General features: G+C 47.8%; 1 protein-coding gene across 3 annotated transcripts in view; it reads left to right on the top strand.

The window, feature by feature from the left end:
* The first annotated feature begins 564 nt into the window (after positions 1 to 564).
* The window catches only part of SERPINE2 (serpin family E member 2), a 65493-nt gene continuing 55375 nt past the window's right edge, over positions 565 to 10682 (top strand). The window contains exon 1 of one of the 3 annotated variants that reach the window (XM_003908010.3): positions 565 to 777. The gene's annotated coding sequence lies outside the window, so the exon portion shown is untranslated. Of the gene's footprint in view, positions 778 to 1085; positions 1393 to 9160; positions 9568 to 10682 lie in introns of those variants that run through there. The other 2 variants (XM_009183180.3, XM_009183181.3) reach the window with 2 other exon arrangements.

The raw sequence follows: 10682 nt of genomic DNA, 5'->3' as shown, positions 1-10682 counted from the left end.
ATCCAGTTTTCTGGATCCCTTCGTCTGTATTTGCCTAAGGCGACCTGCCGCCGCTCCTCTGTCCCCTAGGCAGGGAGAAGTCAGCTCTAGGACACCCTGCAAAACGCCTCGAGGGGTTATCCGCCCCTTCCCGGCCGCGTCCTGGCACCGTTTTCCCCATCACCCGGAGGAGTGAGCACTGTCTCAGGGCGCCCTCTGTCTCTTCCAGGGGGTAGCCAAGACGACATGCCCTGGGTCTCAGGGACGCGGTACAAGCCCCGGTATCCCCCCCCCCCCCACCTCACACACCCCCATCCGGGAGACCCACGTGCAGCCGGGCCCGGGCTGGCGCTGCACCTCGGGGTCTGCGCGTCTCCCCGGCGCGTTCCGGGCGCAGCCCCGCTACAGGGACCCCTGGGGGAGCGGCATCCGAGAGGTCGCGGGCGGAGAGGGGGCGTCCCGGAGGCCGGGCGCGGGGACGCTGAGGCCCGCGGCCACACAAAGGAGGCGGCGGGAAGGCGGGGCGAGGCGGGCCGGGGGCGGGGGCGGCAGGAAGGGGCGGGGGCCCGCGCGGCGCCGCCGATAAAGCCCCCGCCGCCGCAGCAGCCAGCTCGCGCTGTGGGGCTGCCCGGGCTGCGCGGCGTCTGCAGGCGCCACCGCTGCCTCTTTCCGGCTGTGACCCTCCTCGCCGCCGCTTCGCTCCGTCCTCTGACTCCCCGCGCCGCCGAGACCAAGCTCCCGCTCCAGTTGCGGCCGCACTGCCCTCCGCGGCCGCCCCCTGGGGATCCAGCGAGCGCGGTGAGTACAGGCTGCGCCGTGACTCCCGGGCGCGGCCGGCGCTGCCCTCGGCTGGGGACGCTCCCCGGGGCTCCGCGCGCCGCCGGCCCCGCGCCCCGACCTTGCGCCCGGCCGGGAAGCTGCCGGGCCTGCGGAGCCAGTGGCACCCGGGGGTGCCGACGTCGGGGAGGAGTGAACTTTCTCAGCCTCCCGCGGGCCGCCTTGGCCGGGGCTGGGTGCGCGCCGGGCATCCCGGTCCCGCCCGCGGGGAGCCTCGAGCGGGACCCGGGCAGCGCAAGGCGGGGCCGCCCCGGAGTGGCGTCCAGAGGTACCCGCAGTGGGGAGCCCCGGGGCCGGCGTGGCTCCTGCCCATCCAAGCCGGCCCTGACCCTGAACCTGAGGTTTCCAGCTGCTTGCCGGCGTCCCCCTACCCCGGACTTAGGCTGCGCGCCGCCGGATGGGGAGAGACTGGCGCACTCTTACTTGTTACCTCTGCCTGTGCAGGGGGAGGTGACGCGTGGTGTGGGGAAAGCCTTTAACTTGGCCTCTGGCAGCCGACTTAACCCGAGCGAGCAGGTCTTTGCTATTTTCATCATCTGGAGAAACGGGAGTTGCGAGGCGGATAAGTGACTGCAGGTAAAGTGAAAGTACAGTACTCAGAAATTCTGGAAGGAATTAGGCATTTAATGTGTCCACAAACTGAGCGGCGAAGGAAGGCTTCTATTACATAAGACAGCACTCCACCTTCAGGTATTATGGAAGATGCTATTGAAGGTTTTAGTGTTTTAATGAACGAAACACATTCTTTGTGTGTGTGTCTGGAGAAATCTCGAATGCTGCTGTCTTGCTTTGACTACTTTGCAGGGGACGTTCTTATATTTAGCATCAGCATGAAAAGGTGTTCGAAGGTGTGAGACTTCCTCTTTCAAGCCAAGAAGCCGTCTACTTGTCTGAACTGTTGTGGAACAATATATGTGATAATTGTGTACTTTGAAGATTTTATATCAGAACTTGAGCACAGATAACTGGAAGAAATGTCTACATTGCTAATTTGTATATCCTAAACCACACTTCAAAAATTGAAGGCAGTTTCAACACTATCTGAAGGTCTAAATCAGTAACTGTTTGCTATTTGCAGTATTTCAATAGAAAAAATTTTGGCTATGCAAATGAAGGTACTAACCTAAGTAATCTAAGGTTTCTTTTAACCCCCAAATTTTGATTCTTTGTTAAAATAATGTTTGAAAATATTGTACCATGCAGGGCAATTACTGAAGGTCATGAAAATGTCATCGTGTTTTATTCTAAAACAAAAATGAATCTATGCAGAAAATTTCTGTGTCCCATGAACTTCATATTAGTTTAATTTTAAAATTACTGTCTCCAAAAGAAACTAATTTTCACTTCCGCACAAGGGTGATTAAATACCAGTTAGAGATTGTTTGAGGTGGCAGAGTTGGAAATGAGGTGGTGACCTGGCCACGTCACTGGGTGCATCTCCGCCTTGCTGTCCTCTTCCAGCCAGTTCCTTTCCCATTGCATGGGGACTTTGGCTCTTGGGCTATTTCTCCACCTCTAGACCTAAAGTCCATGCGGGGGACGCTCTAGATGTGCACTTCCTTGACTGTCTCAAATCCAGTGTCTTCCATGTACTCCAGCTACTAAGTCCTCTAAGTACCTCCAAGTCTTGCCCTCTCTGAGATGCTCAACTTCTGAAAACTCTTAGTGCCTCCATCCCGCAAGCTCTTTCCTTCTGGGTTGCAAACCGGACTCCCACTGTAATCTTCAATGCATCGATCTCCAATCCTTTTCCTCCTGCTGGTTTGGCCGATGACTTTGTAGCCCATTCTACCAAGAAAATAGAGGTCAGAAGGGTCTCCTGACGTCCTCCCCCATCTCCCCTGTACAGACTTTTCTGTGTTTACCCAGTCATCCAATAAATCTTCTTAAGCTTCTACTGTGTCTCGGTACTTCGCTAGATACTCATAGGTGGTAAATAGAGCAGATCCTTGCTCGCTTGAAACTGTCATTCTTGTGGGAGAAAACCAACTAAAAGCAAACACAATATATTGTAAATGTATGATAAATGAATAGGGTAGAATTATAAAGAAAAATCAAGTTAGACTGAGAACTTAGAGAAATTTAGAGAGATGACATCCTTGGGGCAGTGACTAATGTCTCCAGCTGTGTCCTGAATCCCAACTCGCAATGCCTCTCTCTCCTTGTGAGTGTTACTCCCTTTTCTTACTTTTATCTTCAGTTTCTCCCTATGAGCTTTTTTCTTTTTTAGTATTATTTTAAGAATGCCTTAACCTCCCTTGTCCCTGCATCCTCAGCTCACCTGTAATGACCACCACGTCTCTCCAGGCTTCTTAAACTGGTCTCCCCTTCCCGTTCAGCAATTTGCAAGCCAGCCAGAGTCTCCTCAAAGTTCAAGGCCCATGACTTCCTGAATAAGCAATCTTTTTTTAAAAATTTTTATTATTATACTTTAAGCTCTGGGGTACATGAGCTTATACTTTAAGCTCTGGGGTACATGAATGTGCAGGTTTGTTACATAGGTATACATGTGCCATGGTGGTTTCCTGCACCCATCAACCTGTCACGTTAGGTATTTCTCCTAATGTTATCCCTCCCCAACACCCCCCTGCCCCGGCCACAGGCCCTGGTGTGTGATATTTCCCTCTCTGTGTCCATGTGTTCTCGTCTGAACAAGCAATCTTATGGATACCCACTAGGCTTCTCCGTGGCATTTGATGAGGTTCTTCCATTCCTTTCCGATGGGTTTTTTTTTTTTTCACCCCTGGTTGCCACCTTCTGGTTTTCCTTCTTCTTCCCTGGCATCTCTGCTACCTCTTGAGGTTACCCAGGGTTCGCTGTCATCCCTCTTGTGCCCTGTGTATTTGGGTGAACCATGTTCTCACAGCTTCAACTGTCACCAATATGAAGTGAGTCCTAGATTGGCCTGTAAGCTAGCTTGAGCATGCTCCTGTGTTCCAATCAGTTACCTGCAGTCTGGTGCACTTACCCATGCCCTTTAGACCAGAAAAACGCCCCACAGTAAATCCAAAATTGATTTTAGTTTTCACCACCCACCCCATATTTGCTTCATCATTAGCCAAGATTTGTCCGGTTTTTTTTGGCAGTGGCGCCACCATTCATGGAGGTGTTGGAGCAGGAGCCTCACAGTGATGCTGGGTTCCTGCACTGCCCACATCCAGGCCGTCACCAGATCCTCTTGCTTCTCTATGCTGTGAAATTCCGCAAAGGTCCGCTCTAGTCACGCTGGCCTTGCCTTGCTTTAGAGTCCAAAAGTGGCAAAATGGTGGCTGGTGTGCCACTTCTAGCAGTAGGCAGCGGTGTTGTTGGCCTGAACAAAGTATATAAAACTTGAGTTAATATTTAGACATCTGGAGATGCCACTTGGATGTACAGCTTCTCTTAAAAGCTAGAAGACCTGGAATAGGCAGAGTGCAGTGGTTCACACGTGTAATCCCAGCGCTGTGGGAGGCTGAAGCAGGCGGATCACTTGAGGTCAGGAGTTCAAGACCAGCCTGGTCAACATGGTGAAACCGCGTCTCTACTAAAAATACAAAAATTAGCTGGGTGTGGTAGTGTGCACCTTTAATTCCAGCTACTTGGGAGGCTGAGGCAGGAGAATCACTTGAACCCAGGAGGCAGAGGTTGCAGTGAGCTGAGATGGCGCCACTGTACTCCAGCCTGGGTGACAGCGTGAGACTCTATCTCAAAAAAAAAACAAAAAAACCAAAAAACAAAAACAAAAACAAAAAAAAAGCCGAAAAACCTGGAATAGGATGCTTACATTTCCATGTGGCAACACTCAGCTGCTGCTGGCTTTCCAGTGCCTGTCTATACTGGAGGTCGGTTGCTTTCTGGTTCCCCTGGACCTGTGACCCTTGCTTATAGTAGTGTTCTGACTCCCATGGGCTTCAGAGCTAGAGACCCTAGGCTGAGATGACCATCGACGGCCTGGGAATGCCTAGTGCTTACTGCACAGCGTCGTGCACCTCCTGTTGCGTCCCTTCTAACTCTCTTCCATGTTGTTGCTGGTGTGACTTTCCTCCTGCTGCCCCAAATCCAAGTCTTCTTGGGTCCCTGCTAATAAAACTTGATGGCTCTCTCTTGATCTGGGCTTAAACCCCTGACTCGAAAGAAGTGGCCATTGTCATATCACAAGTTGGGTATCTCAGATTAAAAGATGAGCTCTCCGCTATCTTTATACAGTGTTGTACCTGAGTTTCTGAAGATGCTTTTGAGCTTCTGTAGGGTAATTAATACAGAGTTCTAGTGTTGATGGCAGTCCCTACTGTTTACAAACCATTTCTACAAACCTGACTACTGCCCCACTTCCTTGCAGCCCCCCTGGGTGGAGATAGGGCAGGGTCGATTCTACATGCCAAACAGCAGTGGGGAGTCTGTAAATATGGAGGCACAGGCCATCCCAGGGAGTCCCCAACTCTGGGAACATGGGGAACCTTGTTTTACATGTGGTACCCAGAGTCATACAGTGTGTTCCCAAATGATGCCTTAGAGTAGAGTCCTGACCCAGAACTCAGTTCCTGTCAGTGTGCAGCCAGGGAACTTTCCACAGTGCTCCATGGGCTCACCAGGCTGCTGGCCATTCGTAATGACCCAACAGAGTCAAAGCTTTCTTCACTCCCTTCCCATCTCCCTGCCTTGCTCTCTGCCTGAAACATTCTTTTCTTGCCAAACTGCACCTCCTGTAAACTCCACTGGTACTGCCCAGTGCTTTTCTGCCTTTGTTCCTTCTGTACCTCTGCCTGGAATTCCCTTCCTCCTGTGTTCACTGTCTGGCTGATTTCTCCTTTTCGAGACTTGGGTTCAAAAAGGCCTTGCTGGCAGTCACCACCCCAACCCTCTGTGGCACATGTGCAGTGTACACCCCTCCCCGGGCCTACCTCAATGATGGCAGTTTTTTGTGTTGTAGCAACATGCACTATCCAGTAGACTCTAAGCTCTGGAAAGACGTGCCTGTGTTTTAGTTTTATTTGCACCAGCAGCGGTGTGTGGCCCAAAGGCAATTACCAGATGTCTGAAGTAAACCATATTCATATTTCTTGTACGTTTACTGCACGCTTTATGGAAGAGTATGTGTATTCCAGACTCAAAGGGGAGCTCTCCCTGCCAGACCGCCAGCCCTCATTTTGGTACTAGCAAATTTAATATATATCCTCAGACATTTTAAATTTTTGATTAACCTTGTCTTTTGAGATAAAACATTACTAAGAGAAAAGCGGAAGTCTAATACAGAAGCACTTCTCTGTCGGTGTTCACTTCCGTTATCCTCATCTGAACCTTCCTTTGGCATGGTTCTGCCCTCCTTGAGGTCTGTTGGCTGGGGTGCACTCTGCATTTCATGGTTTTACAGGGTAGGAGGATGTATTTTGGTTTATTTCTGTTCACCTTGGTGATGGTGATATATGACCTCTTGGTGACTTTTTTTTTTTTTTGGCTGATATCTTCAATCAAATTAGGTAGAAAGAGCAGGCTGGGAGAGGATATGGGCCGCACCACCAATAGAGTGTGTAGGTTACCATCTAGAACTCAGTTTCCTTGTCTATATATTGGGTATGTTGAAATAAATGATGTCAAAGGTGTCTTATTTTTAAAACCTATAAATTATTGGCTCCCTTTCCTTTTGATGTGGCTTTCTCATAAATGTCAAGTCTAGATAAATTTTTTTCATAAAAGCATTATCCTGTGCCTGTATACCTTAAAGTTCTTGTCTCTCACTTTTTTAAGCCTATAAAATCATTCAGCATTAGTATTCAGAAAGAGCATCATGGGCCAAAGTGAAGATTTAGTTTGTATTCCTTAGAGCATTTATAAATTTTTAAATAAATTAGGTCCCATATACTTGAATCTTGTCAACCTGTTCTCCACACATAAATGTGCCCATCTTCTCTTTTCAAACCATCTTTCCTCATGAGTAGATTGCATGCCTAATCTGAAAACCAATGTTGGGTTTTTTAAAAATACCCTTAGGTACAGAATGGAGTCAAATGCAATAAACTACCTCTTTAGGTTATCTCTTGTCTCCAAGTTCCCAATTTAAGGATACTGAACGATTAGTACGATTTTATTTCTCTTTTGAGAAATACCACCTCCCATCCAACAGGCCAAGTCTATTTCTACAGTCAGTGAGTCTTGTCTTTATTCTGTTGTTAGATTTCTAGGTCTGGATGTAAGCCCAGTCCAGGAAAGTCGGCATCCCTTCTGGGATTCTTTCTGTGCATGAGGATGGCCACTGAGCCCAAGCAATTCTCTATTTGTAATTCCACTCATATGTTTTGACAAACATGTCCTGGGATTTCTCCAAAGGTTGGGGTGGGCACCCTAGTTCAAGATTAGATCAGGAACACCCAGGCTTTTGCCACAGTTTGACCTAAGACATTATCCTTTGCTTCGGAAGATCATTTGAGAATTGGAATTTACATCCATTGTGCCTTTCCATTTTTCTTATTTAATTCTTTGAAGAATAATACGATTAGACTTTAATATGAAAGAAAAAAATCCCATCAAGAGTCAGAAAGGATTTCCTGTTAGGGCTGCAAATCTTGGTAAACGCACTTTGTTTTTGTAAACCATGCCCCACCCCCAACCCCTATTGGGAACTCTGGTAACCTGGGGAATTTCTCTTGAGAGCATACCAAAAATAGCATAAGTGCCTTCTCTTACCCCTAGCCCTCCATGTAGTGCCAGCAAATATAGCTATAGAAAAAATAACCACTTGTTTTTATCCTAAGTTTTTATGGGCCAAATCTTGAAGGTGGATGTGGGTATGTGAAAGAGTTTAATGCCAAATACAAAGCCCACTCGGAAATGAATAAGGTGACTACAAATGAAAACGGATGTTTCTTTCTTCCTTTCGTGAAAGTGCTATGTAAATAAAGGCAGTGTTTGCTTCCTCTACTAAAATTTATTTCTTCAGTTTTTAAATAAGAAATTCACTCAAGAAGTTATTCTTACTGAGGATTTGGTCACTGTTAAGATTATAGAAACTATTAACTACTGCATTATCTTTTGCTTACAAGAGCACAAACCCAAATCAAAATAACTTGGAAACAAGGTGGAGAGCTGTTGGCTGACACTGCCCACTCTCAAGCATGGGAGAGGTGACTCTGGCCCTGAAGTTGGCTGGAACCAAAGACTGAGGACTTGGAGGCTTTCTTCTCTCTCTCCTTGCCTCTCATCTCTGCTTCTGTCTGCTAGTTGTGGTTGTCCTCTCCGGGACCATGACTGTAGGTAACTCCAGGCTTACCTCCCTACAGCCTCTTGAGACAGGAAGAAAGAGCTGCCAGTTCCAGCTGGTTGGGGGGCGGGGGGCAGAATCCTAGAGAGGAATTTGATTAGCTCAGTTTCAGTCACATGCCCTTCTCTGTACCAATGACTGGGCAGAGGAATGAGGTCTTATGATTGGCTGATGCTAAGTCACATGGTCACATGCCCTTCCCTATACCAATGGCGGTGGGAAGAGGAGTGAGGTCCTATGATTGGCTGATGCTAAGTCACATGGTCAAATGCTCTTCCCTGTACATTGCAATGGCTGTGGGCAGAGGAGTGAGGTCCTGTGATTGTCTGATGCTAAGTCACATGGTCACATGCCCTTCCCTGTACCAATGGCTGTGGGCAGAGGAGTGAGGTCCTATGATTGGCTGAATTCCGAGTTGCGTGGTCGATCTTTGGTTAGGAGGAAAGGGAGTGTGGAGAGGACCGTGCTGCCTGGCGTTCCCCAGCTGCCTTTCCTTCTGTTTCCCAGCCAGCAGAGGCTCTGTGTGGTCTCCTAGAGCCTCGTGCCTGCCTCTCGGCTAGATGCTGATATCATTTCCACTCGTGTAGTTGGGAAGGAAGAGTGTGGCAGAGATAAACGGTCCACAGTCACACAGTGTGTGGGGGGTCACACAGCCTGTATGCCAGGGTCGCGCACCCTGTATATATGTCGGGTCGCACAGCCTTTATATGTCAGTGCCGGAGCCTGGACCCGGGTGTGTAGATGTGTGAACTGTGAGCTGATACCATGGATTTTCAAAGATTTACATCCCATCAATGTTTATACCTTCTTGAAAAGAAATTCGTGTCAAAGCACACTCCTCCTTTCAAGACTACCTGCTCGCCGTGCTGCGTAATATCCCTAGTATCACAACCAAAACACATGAGACAGAAAGAGGCCAGTATCTCTGTGGTAAGTTTGAATCATGGTTTTATGCCTTTGGCCCCCTAGTTCCTTCCTTAGACACTTGTTTTTTTCTGGGACTGAAATCTAAAATTAGTACTGACCTTTGGATTGAGAAGGTAGAGAGATTTACACAGAGTCCAAGTGAATAACTGAAGCTGAGCTGGATGAAACTCAGCAGAACCACAGAACAAGTGTGCCATGACCTTTCAAAGATGCCTAATTGAATTCCGTTTAGGATTTAACTTCTTTTTCTAAGGTTTATAGTTACCTTTATTTCAAAATTTGTCATTTTAAAATACATGTTTCCTCCTCTTCCTCCACTGTATAGTAATTAAGAGTGTGGAGGATTTGGAGGCCAGCGGGCTTTGGTTTGAATCTAGAGGCTACATGTTGGAGGCCATGAGCCAAAGCCAAATTTCTAAACATCTCCAAGCCCATCCGTGAGTTGGGTTAGGGCCACCCCTTAAGTGTTGTGAGGATGAAGCGAAGAGTATATCTTAGGCGCTAAGCACAGTGGCAGGAATGGAGCTGACTTTCGGGACACAAGGTGGCTGTGGTTGTGACACTGGGTAATATTTGTCACACAAGTACAGGTGAGCACTTCTCCAAGACTCATGTCTTCCTTGTGTGTTTGACCTGATGAATGAGAGACTTGCTCTGTGTCTTTGCATGCTTTGTTTCCAGACCCCTTTCCTACAGCACTCTCAGTGGGCAGTACTCCCCAATGATCACCTGGTCATCTGTCCTGCCTGCAGGCTTCAGGCTCTTGTGCGTTGGCCATGAGGCAAAGGAAGGCTGTTGCATGAAATAACCTCCTTCAGACTCCACCCTTGCATTTGTGAGATGTAAACAACTGTGTTACCAAGAGATCTTCCAGGGAGCACGTTGCAGGTAGCCCTGTCATGCTGGCTGCTTTTTTCCATTAGGTTAGTTGTGAATAACGAATAAATGTCTATGCAGGGCCAGGCGTGCTGGCTCACGCCTGTAATCCCAGCAGTTTGGGAGGCTGAGGTGGGCAGATCACTTGAGACCGGGAATTCAAAAACAGCCTGAACATAGTGAAACCCTGTCTGTACTAAAAATACAAAAAATTAGCTGGGCATGGTGATACACGCCTGTAATCCCAGCTACTTGGGAGGCTGAGGCATGAGAATCACTTGAACCCCGGAAGCAGAAGTTGGCAGTAAGCGGAATTGTGCCACTGCACTCCAGCCTGGGCAACAGAGGGAGGCTCTGTCTCAAAATAAAACAAAACAAAAAATGTCTATGCAGTAGGAAAAATAATCTATTTGGTTTAATATTTAGGTCTCTGCAAGGGTAGCATCCAGAGGCTTCTCTTTTCATTCTTGTTTTTCTGACTGTGAGCAAATCATTCTACTGTGTCCAGTGATGTCCAGATACCAACAAATAACTATTTTAAACATGTGAATATTTTTAAAGCACATGATGATGGTCATTTAATTGTGATTTGATTCCATCAATATACAAAAGAGTTCTAAGAATGTTGGATTAACCTTAGCAAGCATTCCCAGATAAGAAATGTGTTTTCTGCTTCCAATGATAGGATTTTTTTAAGGATCTTTCTGGCAGTTAACCACTTTGGACTTCATACAGCAGTCTGAGTATATGCCAACCCCTGAATTGTTGCTCTAACAGTGAGATTGGGGGATGCCAGGGAGAGCCTGTGTGATGACTTAATTGTAAGGGA

This window comes from Papio anubis, chromosome 10 (genome assembly GCF_008728515.1).
Source record: "Papio anubis isolate 15944 chromosome 10, Panubis1.0, whole genome shotgun sequence".
Lineage (NCBI taxonomy): Eukaryota > Metazoa > Chordata > Mammalia > Primates > Cercopithecidae > Papio > Papio anubis.
Note: the sequence above shows the minus strand (reverse complement) of the source record. Positions and strands in the feature narration are given on the sequence as shown.